Genomic DNA, 22,170 nt, shown 5'->3' on the forward strand with positions numbered 1-22,170 from the left:
TTTGCTCTGTTGTGGCCTATTACCTGTCTGCATGTCAAGAGTCAGCACTGTCTTTTCGTTGGAAGGACAACACTCCTTCTTCAAGACTGCATGGAAATCCACTACTTCTGTGTGCATTTTCTTCTACTGCTGAGACTTTGAGAAAACCACTGCTATTTTACTGTGATGAACGATCAGGACTGTCTTTATGGACTGTGAGAAAATTTTAGCTTTTGACCAACATTGTATCAATAAGTGTGTGCATTTGATTTCTTTGGTATTGTAATTATGAAAATTTTTTTCAAATCTGTATTGGCCACTGCCCAAAACAATTTGTAAAATTTTTTGTGGGGAGCACGGGGGCTATGTAAGTAGGCTGTTTAAGTGTTTATATTGGTAATGCCACATAGCGCTCTGTATGTGCTGTGTGGAGTCTGTGGCTGGTTTGCGTTGTTGTTGGAATATCTGCCATTGTAGTGTTGGGCAGCTGGATGTTAACAGCGCGTAGCGTTGCGCAGTTGGAAGTGAGCCGCCAGCAGTGGTGGGTGTGGGGAGAGAGATGGCGGAGTTTTGAAATTTGTAAGACTGGATGTCATGAACTGCTATATATATTATGACTATTAAGGTAAATATATTGTTTGTTCTCTATTAAAATCTTTCATTTGCTATCTATGCCTATCAGTAGTTAGTGCCTTCCATAGTTTGAATCTTTTATTTAGCTGGCAGTAGTGGCGCTCGCTGTATTGCAGTAGTTCGAGTAACGAAGATTTTTGTGAGGTAAGTGATTTGTGAAACGTATAGGTTAATGTTAGTCAGGGCCATTCTTTTGTAGGGATTTTTGAAAGTCAGATTGCGTTGTGCTAAAAAATATTGTGTGTCAGTTTAAGCACAGTCTTGTATAATTGTTCAAAGGGGATGTTTCATACTTAGATAGGACTGCTATATTACATGTTTTTGAACTTTGTTTTGATTCACACCTTGGGAGTATCTCATATATGATCTTATGATGTTTTATTGTAAATGATACCTCAGACCAATGTAAATTTTTATATTTCAAATTGTTTGTTTCTAAAGTATTACACATTGTCATGCTATGACTTTACAATTTCATATGTTTTGGGCGCTTCCGTCCTCTCATTATGTAGGGTGATATTTTAATGCCCACCACATCAGCCCAGTGCTCCATCTGCCCAGCAGCGCTTGCACACCGTAAGTTGCATCAGTTTTGCATACTGCTACTAGTGGGAATGTTAGGAGTAGATGTTAATCCATTTCAGAGATAAGGGGACAAACACAGATGATTGTCCAAGTTTAATGAACTGATAAAGAATTGTTTATGTTCAGCATTTGTTTCTTTACAGCTGCCGACAACTTCACTCCTGTCTCCCAAATCATCAAAATAACTGAAGACACCACACAAGAAGACAGCTCGAGTCAACAAGTAGTGGTTGCTCACACCACTAGGACCACTACAGTCTGCACACACAGGGAAATCTGACCTACTACTTTGATCTACAACTTATCTGTGAAGATAAACTGGAGAAAGGGAAACCTACATATATAGCATTTGTAGGTTTAAAGAAAGTTTTTCGCAATGTTGTCTGGAATACAGGCTTTGAAACCCTGAAGGTAACAGGCATAAAACACAGGGACACAATATTATTTATAATTCGTACAGATACAGGTCTGCAGTTTTGAGGGCTGAAAGAAGCAGAAGTAGAAAGGATATACACCGCTTATGTTCAAAGTCTACATGGAATAAGCACTCACAGATGGCAGGTGGCACCAACAGCATTGGAGGGTACTAAAGCATGTCGGAGGGACATGAAAAACAGTGCAGTTGTTGTAATGTGGGAACAGAGCAGTTTATATGCTGACCTAAAGGGCATGATCATTGGTTTTTGGGCCAAGGATGGTAGCATTTCCAGAATGGCTAAGTCTGTAAATTGTTTTCGTGGAGCCATAGTTAAAGCATGCCGTGCAAGACGAAATGGCACTATCCAAAACTGGCACCAAGGCAACAGTGATTCATCATGGGCCGCAGATAACAGGATGAGTGGTGACTGTGGGGTTGTGTACAGGCAAATAGACGAGCAGCTGTTGATTGGGGGACTGCCATAATGAACCAAGGGCTACCAAGAGTGCCTCCTATATCACCACTCGGCAAACATTGCTGTTTATAGGCCACTGCAGCGGGCCCCTGGTTCATGCACCCATCAACAACGAAGACTGTAATTTACATATAAATACTGCAACTAGACGTCCACTGTTTGGCGACAGGTGGTGTTTTCAGATGAATCACATTTTATGCTCTATCGGCGTTAAACCTCTGAAAGCAAATGTTCCGCAACAATCCTCGCAGTGTTCCAGGCTGGAGGAAGTGGTGTTACGGTCTTTTGAATGTTTTCATGGCATTTTGTGAGTGATTTCGTCATTGTAGAAGGCACAATGGATCAACATAAGTATGCATATATCCTTTGGGACCATATGCATCACTACATGCAGTTTGTTTTCCTCGGCACGTTGGCATTTACTAACACGACAATGCAATGTGTAACACAGATCACAGTGTCTGTGCGTGGTTCAAAGAGCACCAGGATGAGTTTACTTTACTCCGCTGGGTACCAAACTCCCTGGATTTAAACACAATCGAGAATCTGTGGAACCACCTTGATTGTAAGACAGTGCCTCCTTTTAATTGTCGTACAAACATCGAAATGGCAGATCTTGATATAATCGATCACGGAGTAAAAAAGCAACTGCAATTGAGGCATCAGGATCAGATGAGATACTTGTAAGATTCTACAAAGATTATGGGAAAGAACTTACTCCTCTTCTAGTACCAGTTTGTTATAGACTGTTGAGGAACGGCTGGCCGACGTGGCCGTGCGGTTCTAGGCGCTGCAGTCTGAAACTGCGAGACCGCTACGGTCGCAGGTTCTAATCCTGCCTTGGGCATGGATGTGTGTGATGTTCTTAGGTTAGTTAGGTTTAACTAGTTCTAAGTTCTAGGGGACTAATGACCTCAGAAGTTGAGTCCCATAGTGCTCAGAGCCATTTGATTTTGTTGAGGAACGAAGGGAACCTAGCAATTGGAAAATAGCACGAGTCATTTCCGTTTTCAAAAAGGGCCGCAGGACAGATGCACATAGTTATCGACCTATATCTTTGACGTCAATCTATTGTATAGTTTTGAGACATGGTTCAAGCTCAAGAAGTATGACATTTTAGGAGAACTGAAATCTCCTCTGTGAAAATTTATGTGGATTTCGCAACAGAGATCTTGTGAAATTCAGCTCTCTGGTCCTCCTTGAGATCCTCAGCGCTGTACACAACGTCGCTCAGGTTGATGCCGTGTTCCTTGACTTCAGGAAGGCATTTGACATCGTCCTGCACTGCTTTTTAGTGAAAAATGGTACGATCTTATCGAGTATCGGACCAGATTTGTGACTAGATTCAAGACTTCCTTGCAGACAGATTTCAACACGTCATTCTTCAAGGAACAGAATCGAAAGATGTAAAGGTAATATCTGGAGTACCCCAAGGAAGCGTGATTGGACTGTTACTGTTTGCAATATATATAAATGATCAAGTAGAAGGCGTCGAATGCTCCATAAGTCTGTTCGCAGATGATGCGGTTGTCTGTAACAAAGTAACAACGCCAGAAGACAGTATCGATTTGCATAATGACTGATAGAGGATTGATGAATGGTGCAGGCTCTGGAACTTGACCCTGAACGTAAATAAATGACATGTTGTGCATACGTAGGAACAGAAAGCCACTACTGTACAACTACGCTACCGATGAGAAACTGCTGGAAACAGTATCTATGGTACATTATCCAGAGGACCTTAAGCACATTGACTACACTGTTTTGGCCGGTTCCTGAGTATTGGTCATCAATGTGGGATCCTTACCAGGAATGACTGATAGAAGAAACAGAGAAGATCCAAAGAAGTGCGGCGCGTTTCGTCATGGGATCGTTTAGTCTGCGTGAAGCGTTACCTACGTACTTAACAAACTCCATTGGCAGATATTAGAAGAGAGGGGTTGTGCACCACAAAGAAGTTCAGTACTGAAATTTCGAAAGGTCATTTTTCCAGTAAGAGTCGGACAACATACTTCTTCCCACATACGTCTTGCGTTATGACCATTACAAAAAGATTCCAGGAGTTTAAGCCAATACAGAGGCTTGCCAACAATCATTCTTCCCCGAGCCATTCACGAGTGGAATAGTGTAGATTGACGTGTGTATGTTTTGTCTTCATGACAGTCAACGATGGGAACAAAGTAGAGGAGATCAGTTAATGGTACCCAAAGGACCCTCCGTCACACACCATTAGGTAGCTTGCGGAGTATGATGTAGATACAGAATTTAATGCTGGTAAAATCCACAAAACTGTGAGATAGAATTTACACAAACGCCAATTTTACGATTCGAAAATGCGCAATTACGCCAGTGATGTACTAGCCCATCCTGCCTGGTAAGGGATTAGTTTTTGGGTGGGGCGTGTTGGAAGGTCACTTTTGTACTTTTTCTTGAATAATTAGAAAAACGCAGCCTCTAACGAAAACGTATACCAGTACAAAATTAAATTACGTTAAATTTGCTAGAAAATACCTCCTACTCATTTTTTTCTCTAGGACTAATAGTACGTGTGAAGAGGGCTAGAAGATATTGAAAATTTCACGATATGCACATGCACTGTATCTTGTGTAGTATTAGTAGGCCAGTTTCAAGTATGAGGCCTGTCTAAAAAGTATTCGACCTTTGGCCAGAATAATATTTCTATTACCTGACGGGGTTGGGACGCTAATCCCCTTCAAAGTAGGCCCCTTGTGCTTGCACACACTTAGCCCATCGATCCTTCATCTGCTGGAAACACCTCTGCAAGTCTTCTTTTGAAATGGTGTTCAGCTCAGTCGTCGTGTTCCGCATTATTTCTTATCTACTCTCAAAACGGGATCCTTTCAGTGGTGTCTTCAACTTAAAAACAACCAGAAGTCGCAAGGAGCCATGTCTGGAGAGTAGGGAGGTTGGCAAACTGCTGTAATTCCATGTTTGGGCAAGAAATTTTGGATCAAGTGAGATGAATGTGCGGGGGCCTTGTCGTGATGCAGTTGCCAGTTTTTCGCCGTCCACGTGTCTGGTCCTTTGCGCCGAACTGCGTCACGGAGTCGCAGGAGAACATCTTGATAGTACTCCTCTGTCACTGCTTGTCTTTCCAATGGCGCGTATTCGTGATGCAAACTTCCACGGCCATCAAAGAAGACTGCATCACCTCGATTTTGCTTCGTACCTGCTGCACTTTCTTTGGTCATGGAGGTTCAGGATGCTTCCATTGCGACGACTGTCTTTTTGTTTCTGGGTTGTACCCGTACGCCCACGACTCATCTCCACTAATCACGGTGTTCAGAAACCCAGAATCAGTGTTGGTGGTGTCCAGAAGTCCTGTGTAACGTCAAAATGCAGGTCTTTTTGTTTCAGCGACGAAAGCTTGGGCACGAATTTCGCAGCCACTCGGTGCATGTTCAAACCATCACGCAAAATTGCATGTGCAGAATCTTTACTCACTCCAGCCTCTTGGGCAATCTTCCGCATGGTCAAACGACGATCTGCCATCACCAAATTTTCCATCATCTCAACAACAGCTGCACTTGGAGCACTTTGGGGCCTGCCAGAACGCTGGTCACTCTACGCTGGTGTGCGGCCATTTTTGAATCGGTTGAACCACTCCTTAATTTGTGTTACACCAATCGCATCTTCTCCAAACATCTGATGAATCATACGAACTGTTTCGCTTTGAGAATCACCAAGCTTTTGACAAAATTTGATGCAGTATCTTTGCTCAACAAGTTCAATCATCTTGAGAGAATCGGTAATCCGACGAATACGTGTACCACCTCACACATGCTCATAAAGATCTTTTACTTTACTGTGTACAGTGGCGCTGCACTATCGTCTCTATTTTGCGCGGGAAAATCAAAGGTCGAATACCTTTTAGACAGACTTCGTAGTTCACGCATTGGATTCTCCATCGAGAAAACTAGCGCAGCTGGCTACGGCACTGGAGCCTGCGTCACTATACATCCCTGTCGGTACCCTCCAGAACCTCATTGACTCTCTTCCTCTATGTCTCGCAGCGGTCCCTGCTGCTAAAGACGTTTATTCAGGTTTTTGAAAGATGGTCGCATTAATGGGACTGGACGATGTAGAATGCAAAGTGGCAACAGCAAGAAAAGATTTTCAGAAACAGAGAAGTTTGTAAACATCGAATATAAAATTAAACGTTAGGGATTATTGTATGGCGGTATTTGCCTGTAGTATAGCCTCGCATGGAAATTAAATGTGGACGATAAAACATTCAGTCAAGAAGAGAACAGACGCTTTAGAAATATGAAACTACAACAATATGCTCAGGATTTCATTTGTAGTTTGTATAACTAATGAAGAGGGTCTGGATCAAACTGGGAAGAAAAAGGATTTATTGCATAAGTTGACTAAAAGAAAGGATTGCTTGAAAGGACACATCACTAGATATGAAGGCATCGTAAATTTGGCAGTGCAATGAAATGCAGTAGTTAAATATTGTAGAAGCAGACCAACGTTTGACTACAATAAGCTGTTTCAAATGAATGTAGTAGGCTGCAGTAGTGTTACAGAGATAAAGAGTCTTGCACCACATAGACTAGCTTAGGAAGATGCACCAAACGACCCTTCATACTGAAGACCACAACAAATAGAATGGGGGACGAATTGCAACCTAACACAGAATCTTTGGTTAGCTGAATTGATTGTGTGTACCGGTACCACAATAAAATTTACAAATGAAACCGTCAGGACCTGATGAGATACTTAGCAGATTCCACAAAGATTATGCCAAAGAACTGCCCACCCGGTTAGCCATGTGGTCTAACGCACTGCTTTCCAAGCAGGAAGGCGTGCCTGTCCCTGGCACGAATCCGCCGGGTGGATTAGTGTCGAGGTCCGGTGTGCCAGCCAGTCTTGGATGGTTTTTAAGGCGGTTTTCCATCTGCCTTGGTGAATGCGGGCTGGTTCCCCTTATTCCGCCTCAGTTACACTATGTCAGCGATTGCTGTGCAAACACTTTCGCCACATATGCGTGCACCATAATTACTCTACCATGCAAACATTGGGGTTACACTCGTCTGGTGTGAGAAGTTGCTGGGAGGGTCCACCGGGGTCCGAACCGTGCAGTAACCCTGGGTTCAGTGTGGGGCGACAGCGGGGTGGATGGATTGCTGTAGCCTGTTGTGTGGTTGTGTACCACTGCAGGCTACGGTGGAGATGAAGCCTCTCCATCGTTTCTAGGTCCTCAGTTCCATACAATACAATGCCAAAGAATTTGCTCCCTTTCTAGCAGTAGTTAGTAGTAGATCACTTGAGCAACGAAGAGCACCTAGCGACTGGAAAAAGCGCAAGTCATTCCTGTTTTTATGAAGGGCCGTGGGATATGTGCACACAGTTATAGACCTTTATCGTTGACGTCAATCTGTTGTATAATTATGGAACATATTTTAAGTTCAAGAATTATGACGTTTTTGGAGTACTGAAATCTCTCCTACAAAAATCAACATAGCTTTCGCAAATAGAGATCTTGCGAAATTCAGCTCGCTCTGTTCCTCCTCGAGATCCATAGCGGTGTGCACAATGGCGCGCAGGTTGGTGCTGGCTTCCTTGACTTGACGAAGGCATTTGACACCGTCCTGCACTGTTGTCCAGTGAAAAAAGTACGACCTTTTCGAGTATCGGACCAGATTTGCGACTGGACTCAAGACTTCCTTGCATACGTAACTCAACACGTCATTCTTAAAGTAACAAAATCTACAGATGAAAAAGTAATTTCCGGTGTACCCCAAGGAAGTGTGATAGGACCGTTACTGTTTACAGTATATATAAATGATCTAGTAGAAAGCGTTGCATGTTCTCTAAGGCTGTTTGCAGATGATGCAGTTGTCTATAACAAAGTAGCAACGCCAGCAACTAGTAACTATTTGCAGAATGACCTCCAGAGAATTGATGAGTGGTGCAAGCTCTGGCAGTTGACCCTGAGCGTAAATAAATCTAACATACTGCACACACACAGGAAAAGAAATCCACTACTGTATAGGTACACTATTGATGACAAACCGCTGCAAACAGTATCTGCTGTAAAATATCTAGTAGTAACTATCCACAGCGACCGTAAGTAGAATGCCAACATGAAACAAATAGTAGGAAAAGTAGATGCCAGTCGCAGATTCATAGGAAGAATATTAAGGAGATATAACTCGTCCACAGAGGAGTGGCTTCTTGGAACGATTCTTGAGTATTGTTTATATCTGGGATCACTACCAGGTAGGACTGATAGAAGAGATAGAGAAGATCCAACAAAGAGCGGAACGTTTCGTCATGGGATAGTTTAGTCGGCACGACAACGTGATGGACTCCATTGGCAGAGTTTCCAACAGAGGCGTTATTCACCACGGAGAGTCGTGAGGGGTAGCCGCGCAGTCTAGGGCGCCTATCACTGTCTGCGCAGCTACCCCTGTAGGAGGTTTGAGCCCTCCCTCGGGCATGGGTGTGTGTGTTGTCCTTAGTATTAGTTTAAGCAGTGTGTAAACTTACGGACCGATGATCTCGGCAGTTTGGTTCCGTAAGACCTTACCACAAATTTCCAAATTCACCATGGGGAAATTTATTATTGACATTTAGAGAGAGCACTTTCTGAGAAGAGTCGGACAATATGTTACTCCCCCCCCCCCCGCCGCCCCCCCCCCCCACACACACACATACATCTCGCGTAATGACCATGAGGAGAAAATTCGAGAAATTAGAGCCAATACAGAGGCTTACTGACAATCATTCTTTCCACGCACTGTTCGGAAGTGGAACAGGGTTGGAGGGTACGAAAAGTACCCTCCGCCATACACCTTTAGGTGGCTTGGGGAGTATGATACAGATATAGAAATTAGGTAGTGTACAGCATAATTCGTTTGTAGTCGGATTGTCGGAAGAGAGGAGACGCCACTGCTTGCTTCCACTGTGACTCCAGGTTTAGTCACTTCACTTCCTGTAATGTGTCAGATGCATATGAAATACATTCCCCCCTAAGCCACTATTATCCCTGATGTTCCAAGTACCACATATGCACGTCTACAGGGTAACACAGAAAAATGGGCACATTTCAACAATCCAATAAAACTAGAAGTGATGAAGGAAAGAAATTGCATTCATAGCAACTGAAACCTTGCAACTTTGCCACTTACGAAACATTCATATCATTTATCATTTTTTTTTAAATTACGTCCATTTAGATGGCGTGCTCTTGTATGAAAACATTTGTGAAATCTGCTGTTGACACTTCTCATTGACCGCTGCAGTATCTCAGCTGGGATACTGTGAATTAAATCCCAAATTCTCTGTTTTAACTCATCCAGGATTCTTGGTCAAGCCTTGTAGACTTTGCTCTTAAGGTAGCCCAACAATAAAATATCACAAACGGATAAATCTGGCGTTCTAGGGGACCAGGGAATGTTACCGGACCAGGCAATGTTACCAAATCGTGATATCACACGATTGCCAAACAATTGTCGCACATATGCCATTGACTGCCATGCAATGTGTGATGTCGCTCTGTCCTCTAGAAACCAGGCTTCTTGAACGTTTCGAAAGTTGTTCAATGCGGGTGTAACGAAAGGTCGTAACATCTCCATGTAACAATCGGCATTGATAGTTATTGTGTTTCCCTGTTCATTTGCGAAAAAATATGGTCTGATAATCCTAAGTGATGAAACACCACACCATACTGTCACTTTACTGGGTGTAAAGGGCGCTCATGAACGTCATTAGGATTTGTATTTGCCCAGTAAGGGTAATTTTGTTTATTCACATAACCTGTGAGACGAAAATGTGCCTCATCTGACATCCACAGCCGGCCGCGGTGGCCGTGTGGTTCTTGGCGCTCCAGTCCGGAGCCGCGCTGCTGCTACGGTCGCAGGTTCGAATCCTGCCTTGGGCATGGGTGTGTGTAATGTCCTAAGGTTAGTTAGGTTTAAGTAGTTCTAAGTTCTAGGGGACTGATGACCACAGCAGTTGAGTCCCATAGTGCTCAGAGCCATTTGAACCATTTGACATCCACAACTTGTTTAGAATTCATAGTCGTTGTTAATTTTTGTTATCATTTGTTGGCAGAATCCTAATCGTAACCGGTAATTGTAGTTAAAAAAATGGATCAAATGGCTCTGAGCACTATGTGAGTTAACATCTGAGGTCATCAGTCCCTTATAACTTAGAACTACTTAAACCTAACTAACCTAAGGACATCACACACATCCATTCAAATCTGCGACCGTAGCAGTCGTGCGTTTCCAGACTGAAGCGCCTAGAACCGCTCGGCCACACCTGCCTGCGGTAATCGTTGTCCTTCAATTGTTGCACCATCTGTAGTTTGTATGGATGAAATTTTAAATCAAAATGAAGAATTCTGTGAACACTGTCCTGGGACATTCCAACCACAGCTGCTTGCTTGCGAATTGAACGCCGTGGGCTCCGTAAGAGAGACTCGCGCCCAACATCAATGTTCGCTGGAGAATACACACTTTTTGGTCGTCCTGTTGCTTTGTTCTTGAGCGCAGATCCAGTCTCTTCAAAGTTATTAATCCAACATTTTGTCGCATGTTTCGACGGAACGGGATCATGACGTCCTAAACTATAAAACGGCGAAACTTCCTCTGCACCGCTACCAAACTATCATTGTTTTTAAAAACCAATTTTATGCTTAACATACGCTGCTGTCCGTTCCACTGATCCATGATTACTGAAATGGCGGACTGTTTACTCGCTAACTGTCACGAACCTGCAGTGCTGCCACCTGCCCATGGCTGCCACTACCCATTTCAGACATTCCCGTTATTCTGTGTCACCCTGTACTTCCTAGCTCGGTTCTCCACCAAGTGACTCCTAGCTCGCGTCTTCGCCGGCTGATCAAGTTACTCCTTGTCTCCACTTTCGTTTAATTTCGGTACAAAAGACAGATTCTGGCGGATTATGAGCCTAGCTACACGGCGTTATTTGAGTTTTTCGAATGGTGCATCGTGATTCGTTGGCTTGCGAAGCGTTGACAGTCAAGAGTGGCTGAGTCCACTTTACTTGATATTGTTAGCGGCCATTAAACGAGCCGTCTGCTTTTCTTGGTCGAGGATTAGGTGTGGGCGTTTGGCATCAACCGGAGTGGCGCACTTCGCCAGCCTATGTAGAAAGCACTGCCCCCTTTACCCCCGTACTGTGTTGGCAATTTAAAGATGGAAAAGGCCGTTCTTTGCAGATATGACAAGTGCACACTCACTGGAACGAACTAGCTCTTTTTCAGGCCTCGCCATTAACCATTCATTCATAAAATAAGTATAGGTAGTCACTATGCCTTTTTAGGTCACTGTAGCTATACTTTTATCTGACTTAATCCTATTTTGAAAGATCATAGGAAGCGAAGTAATAAATTTATGTTACGTCCCTGGTAGTTTTGAGATTTAAATGTTCTATATTTTGTCTGCTATAAAAATTCAAAATACTACAGCAAAACCCTGAATATTTTTTGTCGAGTGGGATATTTATAAAGTAAGACTGATTCTAGTTACGTTTTCATACTTCTATTGGAGGCAAAATACAATATTAAAATTACAGCATAATTATAACCGAATTAAGTACCTGCAGTCGGTGTTTATAACCAGTACTACAAAGTAAGTACTCAAGAAGGAAAAATTAATCAACATTATGATTTATAAATAAAAATTGTAGAAAGCGTTCGATCAATGGAGCGTAAAAAGCGATCTGCATAAAATATTAAAATTCAATAGAACAGTTTGGATGACAAGAGAAGTTTATTTATGTTGGCAACCGGTTTCAGTCTATAATTTAGATCATCTTCAGGCCTTAAGAACTGTAGTACAAGAGTAGTACATATTCAGAAGGATCTAGTACAAAGAGACGGTAATATGGCTAAAAAAATCTAAAATAAAAGCTACAATAACAAGAAAGTACAACGTTACGCCTATGCTGGTGGCAGGTGACGGTAAATGGAACAATATCAATAAAGGCACAACGTCAACTGCTGAATAAGGCAGTACAACTCGAGAATACGCACTGTACGCACTGCCCATTCCACACAGCATTACATCATTGACAACCAGTCATATACTTCTTACGTGACGTGTGCTGCATCCTACATTGAATGGTGTAGTCGAATTTAGAAGAAAAATACACATAGAAATTCATGCAAGAATTACATACATAAAGGTTCACAATAAATCCCATCATAATTAATTTAAAGTAAAGAAACGAAATAACAGGCATGATTAGATCGTTTTAATATGTAGACTGTCCTGTATGGCCATTTGCACGAACTCGTTGAAAGTAGTCGTAGCAGAGATGGCTATCTTCGATTACCATAGCAATGGATTGCCGGCATCGACAGTTTCGCTTCTGCGAGGCCCACCACAGACACCAGGGTAGAGGACAGAGCGCTTAGAAGGCAGTCGCCCTCCGATGGCTCCGAAGTCGAGCGCCGTGTTTTAGTTTTGATAGACGATTGTAGTGGAGGAACTGACTGCCACGATTCGGCGTCCAGTGGTGAGAATAAACCATTGACATAATCACTCGCATGGACTGTACACTACAGCCAAAGACCCCGTTACCCAAATAGCCATCTCTGCTGCGACTACTTTCAACGAGTTCATACAAATGCCCATAGAGGATAGTGTGCACACAAAAACGATCAGATCATTTCTGTTAGTTCGCTTCTTTACTTTAAATGAATTATGACAGAATTTGTTGTGAACCTTTACGTCTGTAGTTCTTGTATATTTCTACAACTATTTTTGTTGTAAGTTCGACTACGCCGTTCACTGCAGCATACCTCATGTCAAGTCCGGATCTAAGAGGGGCAGACTGGGCTACCTGTCCCGGGTAGCAATTTCAGGGGGCACCAAATTCATATTCTTGAAGGAAAAAAAAACCTTGTTTTACAAAGCGCCTAGCATTCAGTGCACGTTGGTCTATCGATTGTTCATAAGATTTTGAACACAACCCTGTTGGTTTTTGAACATATTTGAACACATTTTAAGTTGACTTTTGAACGAATTATAACATGATTTTTGAATGCGTGCATATTATACGTGATGTCTGTGCCACGGGAGTCCCCGTCGCATATAGAAATAAAAACCTTTCCGCAGACGAAAGGGGACGAGGCTAAACGAGCTGAGCCGAATAAATCCGAACGGGTGAATGACAATCGCTGTTTTTTTTATGAGGTTGATTGGGTGTGCAAATGATAAGCGTTGTTATAAGTAGTAGCTAAATCCACACATTCAGACAACCAGAGTGGAAATAAACGACTAACAGGAATAACAAGTAGGAAAGATCACATATTATCTTCTCGGTGTATCCAGAAAAATGAAATTTTGACAGAAAATTTTTTAAAGATCGCTACACTACTAAGGGCCAGTTGTACAGTCCCCGGTTAGCAGTCGCTTAATTCTATTCTCAGAATAGCGCAGAAAACGCGTTGTAAGTACACATAATAACGCCTAACCGGAGAATAAGTGCGGGATAACTAAACCGCAGATTCTGGCAGAGTTAGTGCAGTTAAACGGATAATAAGTTTTGACAATGGCAGGAATAGTTACAGAATTAGGGATGACAAGATTGTTTGTTAGAAGGAGAAAGGAGAAGAAATGGGAGCATTTATTACTTTTTTATCTCATGTTTCAGAAACTGGAGTATATGAATGAAATACGAAACTATTTCCTAACATAAATTTTTTTCTTGAAGTAGGCCTAATAGGCATTTGATATTGGTACTTCATGATTTATGCTCTGTCGTGTTATTTATGTAAATGAGGTAGATAAAAATGACCATTTGTGCCAAAACGATTCCCTAGTGAACGTGAATCGGTACTATCAACAGTGTAAAACTTGAACAGAAGGTAAACGAAGATTGTAGAGCAAGTTGTACAAGTGGCATTTCCTTGCGTTTATACTTGCGCAATGCACAGTACATTGCAAATCAGACGTGCAATAGCGTAAAATATTTTAGCCAAGCGGAATCACAAAAAAGCGGGACATTTGAGTGCCCCTCCCAAAAATTTCTGGACGACGGTACACTATGGAAAAAAAGAGACTGTCCTAGGAAAATCTGGACGAATGGAATACTAACGAACCGGCCGCGGTGGCCGACCGGTTCTAGGAGCTTAAGTCCGGAACCGCGCGACTGCTACGGTCGCAGGTTCGAATCCTGCCTCGGTCATGGATGTGTGTGATGTCCTTAGGTTAGTTAGGTTTAAGTAGTTCTAAGTTCTAGGGGACTGATGACCACAGATGTTAAGTCCGATAGTGCTCAGAGCCATTTGAGCCATTTGACATCCCAACGTAATCGCATTGGCATCCGACTATGTCTTTTAAGTGCTTCACTTCTTTTGTCAGACAGTGTACTATCAAACAGATAACTGCCAGACTTTTAGAGAACTTGGTTGTGCAGTTGTTTTGCTTGGAATCTTACGTAGTTTGGTGCTAACATACGTCAACAATTTTTAGACGAGATAACCGTTGCGAAGCAAACAATGTATGTCGACAACGTTGCGGCGCAAGTTCGCAGTAGCATACAGAAGACATCAGTGGAAAAGAACATGTAATTTAAGCTCTTCCGCCAATTTGTAATCCGTATAATGTGCTAGAATTACAACGAACTGATTCTTCAGGCATTCGAAAAGAACAGCTTTCAGTGAAGAGAAATGTGTAGCAATAATGTGCAAAATTAAGTAAGACGTCGTTATAATTAATTTAGTAACGTTAGGAATGCAATCCTCAGAATGTGCTTCGGGAGTCAAGCTCCCACCATGTGGCTTCCTGCATTAATCCTACATAAACATGTACTTATAAAACATACAGAAAAAAATGTGTGTGAAATCATATGGGACTTAACTGCTAAGGTCAAGCTTACACACCACTTAACCTAAATTATCCTACGGACAAACACACACACCCTGCCCGAGGGAGGACTCGAACCTCCGCCGGGAGCAGCCGCACGGTCCATGATTGCAGCGACTGAGACCGCCCGGCTAATCCCGCGCGGCAAAACATACAGTCATAAACTATAGACTAATTAAATTATCTGGACATAAAGCCCTCGACTTACTTTTAAAAATAGCAACACCAGATTCTTTGTTCCGCTTATCCATATTACTGTCCGCTCACCAAAGCGTTCCTTTACTTTGCGGTGACACCAGTCACATCAGCTTCAAATACCAACAGCTGGCTTTCCGTGTACTGGCTAGTGCTGTAAACACGCACACGGTTCAAACAGAACTAAACTGAGACATCAGCCGTTCCATAATAGCACAAGAGCCTATGACCAAAATTATTTACTTATACGGCCAAACCCGTATACGAGTAAAATCGATATATTCGATTACCCTAAACCAAAAAATATTAATTTCAGAAATTTTTCTGGCCTCATGTCTAAACTGAAGAAATTTTCAAAAACGTCAAGAAATTTTCCCGAACTGTATCATAGCGATACATCTTGATTTTAGGAATGTAGTTGAATGATGGATTTAAGATACCAGAAATAAGTTTTTCAGACTTCTGTAGCGTAGCGCAAACCTGGGGAACCACCCGAAAAAAAATTTTAAAAAAAAGCACCCGTCTGAAAATCCGTTTTACTAGTAGATTTGGGTCAATTACTGTGCAAAAGTCATTTTTAAGAGGAAAACAATGAGCATCTTCCATTTTGAGATCGTTATGAAAATGTTACAAAATAATACTGTTGAATATGATAAAATAAGTTGCCCAGATGCAGAAAAAAATTACATCAGGCAAATTTAGTGCAGCACCTCACACATTAGATAATGTTTCAATATGGTAGTCAAAAGTCATTGAAAAGAGACGTATGAAGGCCTATGTTGCAAGCCAATGAATAAGCTGCAAACCTCAAATTCTAATACGACTAATAAAGAGCTAACTCGAAACCATCGTACTGAAAGATTTTTGTAAATAAATTGCACGAAAAGAAAGTGGGATAAAGTTCGACAAATGCAATTTATTTAAAGAGAAAAAAATGTTCCAACATTTGATCACTGTCGGACTCATCAATATCATCATCATCGAAATCAATCTCCATGTTACTACAAATATCGTTATTTCTTGTTCTGGAAAACACAGTTAGTGAGAATCACTCATTTATTTATAAAAATCTTACAGTGAAATTCATGTCACCTATACCTTTTGTGGACGTTGTTTTTTCGTCTAAAATAACGTCCCTCACTTCTGGTAATTGGCTACTATAGAATCACGACAAATCGTAACGTCAAATTCAAGTTGAAAAGTAACATTACAGGATATTAGAAACCGACAAGAAGAGCTGCATACATATAGGTGATGTATAAACAGATCAACTGCATAGTAGTGTTTGACACTAGCGCAGTGTTCCACACTACTATGCAGCTGACCCGTTTATACATCACCGATATGTAGCAACTCTTCTTGTCGGTTTCTGATACTTTGTAATGTTATTTTTCAACATGAACCTGATTGCTGTGTCAAAAATCTGAGTGGTGTATTTTTGGCATTGAATGTCTCAATAGCTGCATTCCTATGTTCCCATTTTCGTAATGTGTAACGTGTTTTTGTTCGAGTTTGTAACCGAAACCTGTATTATAATAACAGAACCAAACAGCTTTGCGTTGTGGATTTGTGAAACATATTTGCGCTGATGTCAATTGCCTGAAGAAAATGTTCATTATTATTTTTTTCGTTGTTTTACCCGCACGTGAATTCTTCTAAGACGCTCAATAGATTCCCTCTATCAAAAGTATATCTGCCAGATCTGTGAAAGTCTTTTGGTATCATGTAGAATTTTTCAGCACTATTAATGGCCTTTTTTCCCTTTCCATAGAATGCGGAATTGTAATCGTGGCCGATTATAGCATGAAGAGCAGGGAAAGAATTTCCTAGAGCAATCCGATTGTTTCACACAGACGTGAAATATCGGTGTAAACCAACGAGAGCATTCATCCAAATCTTCCATATTCCCAGCCATTATAATTACAATGTCAGTGCTAAATTTGTTAACAACGTTGACAAACATGGCAAACAGTATTAGTATCCGCCTCCTCCCGTTTTCGGCAAATCAGATTTTCATTAATTATTCGAGTAACAGTACCATATTCACCCAATATTCATAGCACATGTCGTGTTTAATACGTATTGTATTGTTCGCGAAACATGCACCATGTCTTGTTTTGAGCAATTATTAATTAAAAATTCGACCAGAGAGAGCTTCTTTAAATTTTGTATTTTTCAATTTTCTGCGATATCCGAATCTGACTTGTTGCGTTCGTGAGATGTGAATAGTGGGAGAAGAGCTTAGTAAATAAAAGCAGTTCCCAACATAGCAGGGTAAAGAGCTCTGGAACGTTCTTTTCGTTTTTAGGAGTTTGGGTGGCATCGAAAATGCCTGGAAACCAACATTTTCGCAATGAAGTGACGGAATCTATCTCCATTTTTAACATCACACTTATTCTGATAACGTGATCTCTTTTTTAACACAGCAGAAATGTACTCTCGTGGAGCTGATTTTGTTTGTTACTACCTTCCTAGTCGTTTTCAGGATAACCTGCTCTAACACTTTTGTGCAGTTTTGACCGTAAAACGGTGAGACATGGTTTTGGTTGTGGGCTCTCGTACTATAAAATTAAGACGAAGACTTTACATCCGAATACGCTTATATGTTTTTATTTTATGATTTGTGTGCTTTTGAAGTTATAGTGCAGGGTTAACGCAGACAGCCAGATGATGGAAGCTTGACTCCCAAAACGTGTTAGTGAGGTTGGTTGGTTGTTTTGGGGAAGGAGACCAGACAGCGTGGTCATCGGTCTCATCGGATTAGGGAAGGATGGGGAAGGAAGTCGGCCGTGCCCTTTCAGAGGAACCATCCCGGCATTTGCCTGGAGTGATTTAGGGAAATCACGGAAAACCTAAATCGGGATGGCCGGACGCGGGATTGAACCGTCGTCCTCCCGAATGCGAGTCCATTGTCTAACCACTGTGCCACCTCGCTCGGTGTTAGTGAGGATTACTTGTATAACATTAGTGCTAGTATGTTAAATTATTATGACTATTATCTTCAGAATTAGAACGTCCGGCCCTGCAAATGGATAACATTAGGAAATAAGATAGCCTACGTTCTAACACACTGGTCGAAACGTTACTTACTTTTAGTCCACGGAGCTTGCATGGCATCGCGCAGTCCACGAAGCTCGCATGGCAGCGCGTAGTCACCTAATTGTCAGTGCTCCTGTGCCATTAAACAGTGCCCTGTAGCAACCCAGCTGCTTTCAACAGCCTCTCAGACAGAAACACCCCCTACTGAGTTTTGGTATTGTTAGCGACCGAATAATGTATCAGCCGAAACTTTTTATTTAAATTACCGTGCACTAGTGAATAAATGCTAATTGGTTTTGAGCGCTGCGGAAGTTGTTTCAGTCGGATTTTCACTACTTGGAAATGGAAATGAAGTCCCATGCTTCTTTACCGAGCGTAGGGGAACGATGCGGGAAACCCGCACCGCTTTACTAGGCAAGGTCCTAGTGGAGGTGGTTTGCCATTGCCTTCCTCCGACCGTGATGGGGATGAATGATGATGATAAAGACGACACAATGAAACCCAGTCATCTCGAGGCAGGAAAAATTCCTGACCCGGCCTGGAATCGAACCCGGGGCCCCGTGCTCGGGAAGCAAGAACGCTACCGCGGGACCACGACCTGCGGACTCTTGACTACTTAGTAGTGCTTTATTCAATGAACAGAGGATTTTGCATTAATGAAAGTCGCGAAAGTGTGCACTAACTAAAGTTATACATTCACGTTAAACACAATTGGGGACAGTCACTACCATTATCATTTACTTCTGTTCATGGCTAAGCTGATACACTACGTGTTCAAAAGTATCCGGACACCTGGCTGAAAATGACTTACAAGTTCGTGGCGCCCTCCATCGGTAATGCTGGAATCAGTATGGTGTTGGCCCACTCTTAGCCTTGAAGACAGCTTCCACTCTTGCAGGCATATGTTCAGTCAGCTGCTGGAAGGTTTCTTGGAGAATGGCAGCCCATTCTTCACGGAGTGCTGCACTGAGGAGAGATATCGATGTCGGACGGTGAGGCCTGGCACGCAGTTGGCGTTCCAAAACACCTCAAAGGTGGTCTATAGGGTTCAGGTCAGGACTCTGTGCAGGCCAGTCCATTACACAGACGTTATTGTCGTGCAACCACTCCACCACAGGCCGTGCATTATGAACAGGTGCTCGATCGTGTTGAAAGAGCAATCGCCATCCCCGAATTGCTCTTCAACAGTGGGAAGCAAGAAGTTGGTTAAAACATGAATGTAGGCCTGTGCTGTGATTATGCCACGCAAAACGACAAGGGGTGCAAGCCCCCTCCATGTAAAACACGACCACCCATAACACCACCGCCTCAAAATTTCTGTTGCCACTACACACGCTGTCAGAAGACGTTCACCGGGCATTCGCCATACCCGCACCCTGCCATCGGACAGCCACATTGTGTACCATGATTCGTCATTCCATACAACGCTTTCCTACTGTTCAATCGTCCAATGTTTACGTTCCTTACACCAAGCAAGGCGTCGTTTGGCATTTAGCGGCGTGATGTGTGGCTTATGAGCAGCCGCTCGACCATGAAATGCAAGTTTTCTCACCTCCCGCCTGTCATAGTACTTGCAGTGTATCCTGATGCAGTTTGGAATTCCTGTGTGATGGTCTGGATAGATGTCTGCCTATCACACATTACGACTCTCTTCAACTGTCGGCGGCCTCTGTCAGTCAACAGACGGAGTCGGCCTGTGCGCTTTTGTGCTGTAAGTGTCCCATCATGTTTCCACTTCACTTTAACATTGCAAACAGTGGATCTAGGGATGTTTAGGAGTGTGGAAATCTCGCGTACGGACGTATGACGCTCGTGACACCCAATCACCAAATATGGATTACCTGGCAGTAGGGGGTAGCACAATGTACCTAATACGAAAAACGTATGTTTTTGGGGGTGTCCGGATACTTTTGGTCACATTGTGTACATGTGAAATGAAGGTGGTTTGTTAAGCCTGGTAATGGTAAAAAAGCAAGAAAAAAAGGTTTGTTTCGTGAACAACTCACCTTACTTCTCCTTTGCGGGCTGCACACTCGGGCAGCTTCTTCATCTCATCGGAAAAATAGGTGCTGTCAAACGCTGCAAAATACTCGTCGACTGCAACTACCACATCCTCATTTCATGAAAATTTCTTCCCAGCAAGCCAAGGTTTCATGTTTGGGAACGGGAAGATGTTGCCTTGGGCTAAGCCTGGTAAACAGGGTGGGTGACGAACCAGTTCAAAGCCCTGCACTTCCGCCATTTTTATCGCTGATGTGTAGGTTGGTAGATTATCCTGGTGAAAGAGCGTGCCAACCTTGGTCTTTTTTCAGCCAGCGCTAGTTTCAGACGATCGAACAATGAAGCATAATAAGGCCCAGTTTGGTTGTGCCTTTCTTTAAGTAATGTATGAGGATTATTCCAAAAAATAAGCGTGGCCATTATCTTACCAGCTGCACTTTCACCAGTCTTTTCCATTGTCCTGACTACCGTTTTGACTTTGGGGTGTAATGATGGATCCGCGTTTCATCAACAGTCACAAATCGGGGCATAATGCCCTACCGATTGCGATACAACATCGCCAAACACTGTGTTGAAATACTGTGCCGGATGCTCTTTTGCATGACCGTGAGAAATCACGCACCCGCCAATTCTCTGTACTGGATATTATGCACTCATTCAGCCGAGATGCCCACAGTCTCAGCAATCTCTTGGGTGACACAGATTTTCTCAATGGCTTCCTTTGTGGTGACATCAGTTGGACGGACGGAGCGCGCTTCGTATTCAGCGCTTGTCCTACCACGTTTAAATTCGCAAATGGTCTTCAATGACGGTGAAGAGACATCGTGAACTTCACATAATTCTGTTTTGATTTGTGCAGCAGTCCAACCCTTCAAACGAAAATGTTTAATAACAGCACGAAACTCGGTTTTCTCACAGTTGACACACAGACCAGTCAGAAAGCTGTCAAAAATGAATTCTACGCTGATCATTGTTGAAACTCTTTGTACAGTCCTTAGAATAATCAAGCTTATTAACCATGAAGGGGCAAGAAAAATGTTACAATCCTTAATGGAAATTTACCAACCTCGTATATTGCGATGTCGTCACACGCAGTTGTAGCAATCTGTACACGTTATCCTCACTGCTATCCACTGACCGGAGCGGTAGGCGCAAACGCATAATATCGGCACTCCGTATTTTTTACCACATTTTGATGAAAACACGTTATCACTAGCCAGCATATTTCGAGTTTCTGGGTGTCAGCCTACGACGATGGGGACACATTCCCATCCGGTATGCTATTACTCCTCCCGCTACGCAATTACAACATAATCACTCCACACTGCTCTGCTGCATCTCACGTGCTACAATATCACTCGCTGTGCGCACTCGGTTCTTGACTATCGATTCTTGGCCTGTCCTCGACCTGTGCGAGTAAAATATGCTTATCTTTGAGTAATGGACTGTGGATCCCTTACAAGATCTGACCACTGGAATGGAAAACGAACACCGCAAACAGTCAATACATCGCCCTTAAGCGATTTCTAGCATTTCCTCCATAAACGAAACGGGTTAACAGTCTGAACTGAAAAAGGAGAACGCCTCACACAAGAAAACCACAAGTTCCCGCTGGAACAAGTGGAATATACTTTTTTCAATAAAATCCGCCTTGTTGTAACTTCCAGCTAGCTGATGTCGCCACGTTCCGGTATGGCTGTAAGGTGCTACTGCCTGTCAGGACTTTCAGAAGTTTCTTTCCCTATGCGTGTTATGAAACACAGGGCCTCCAGTGGAAATCTCTTGCCTTGGGAAACAGCATAGTCGGCCGAAACGACAACACTTTTAGCCGGATTAAGATTAGACGGTCCAATTATCTCCAGGCTGGAGAACAGTCTTCATCCCTCGGAACCCGAAAAACCGACGCTGGCGTTCGTAGTAGCTACCGACAGTAGATGATGGGAACAACAAGGAACCCTTGTTAAACGCTCATG

General features: G+C 42.7%; 1 protein-coding gene across 1 annotated transcript in view; it reads right to left on the reverse strand.

The window, feature by feature from the left end:
• Positions 1-20,544, reverse strand: part of LOC124776916 (phenoloxidase 1-like) — a 270,095-nt gene extending 249,551 nt beyond the window's left edge. The window contains exon 1 of the mRNA XM_047252128.1: positions 20,203-20,544. The gene's annotated coding sequence lies outside the window, so the exon portion shown is untranslated. The remainder of the gene's footprint in view (positions 1-20,202) is intronic.
• Between the last annotated feature and the right edge of the window lie 1,626 nt (positions 20,545-22,170).

This window comes from Schistocerca piceifrons, chromosome 2, assembly GCF_021461385.2.
Source record: "Schistocerca piceifrons isolate TAMUIC-IGC-003096 chromosome 2, iqSchPice1.1, whole genome shotgun sequence".
Classification (NCBI taxonomy): Eukaryota; Metazoa; Arthropoda; class Insecta; order Orthoptera; family Acrididae; genus Schistocerca; species Schistocerca piceifrons.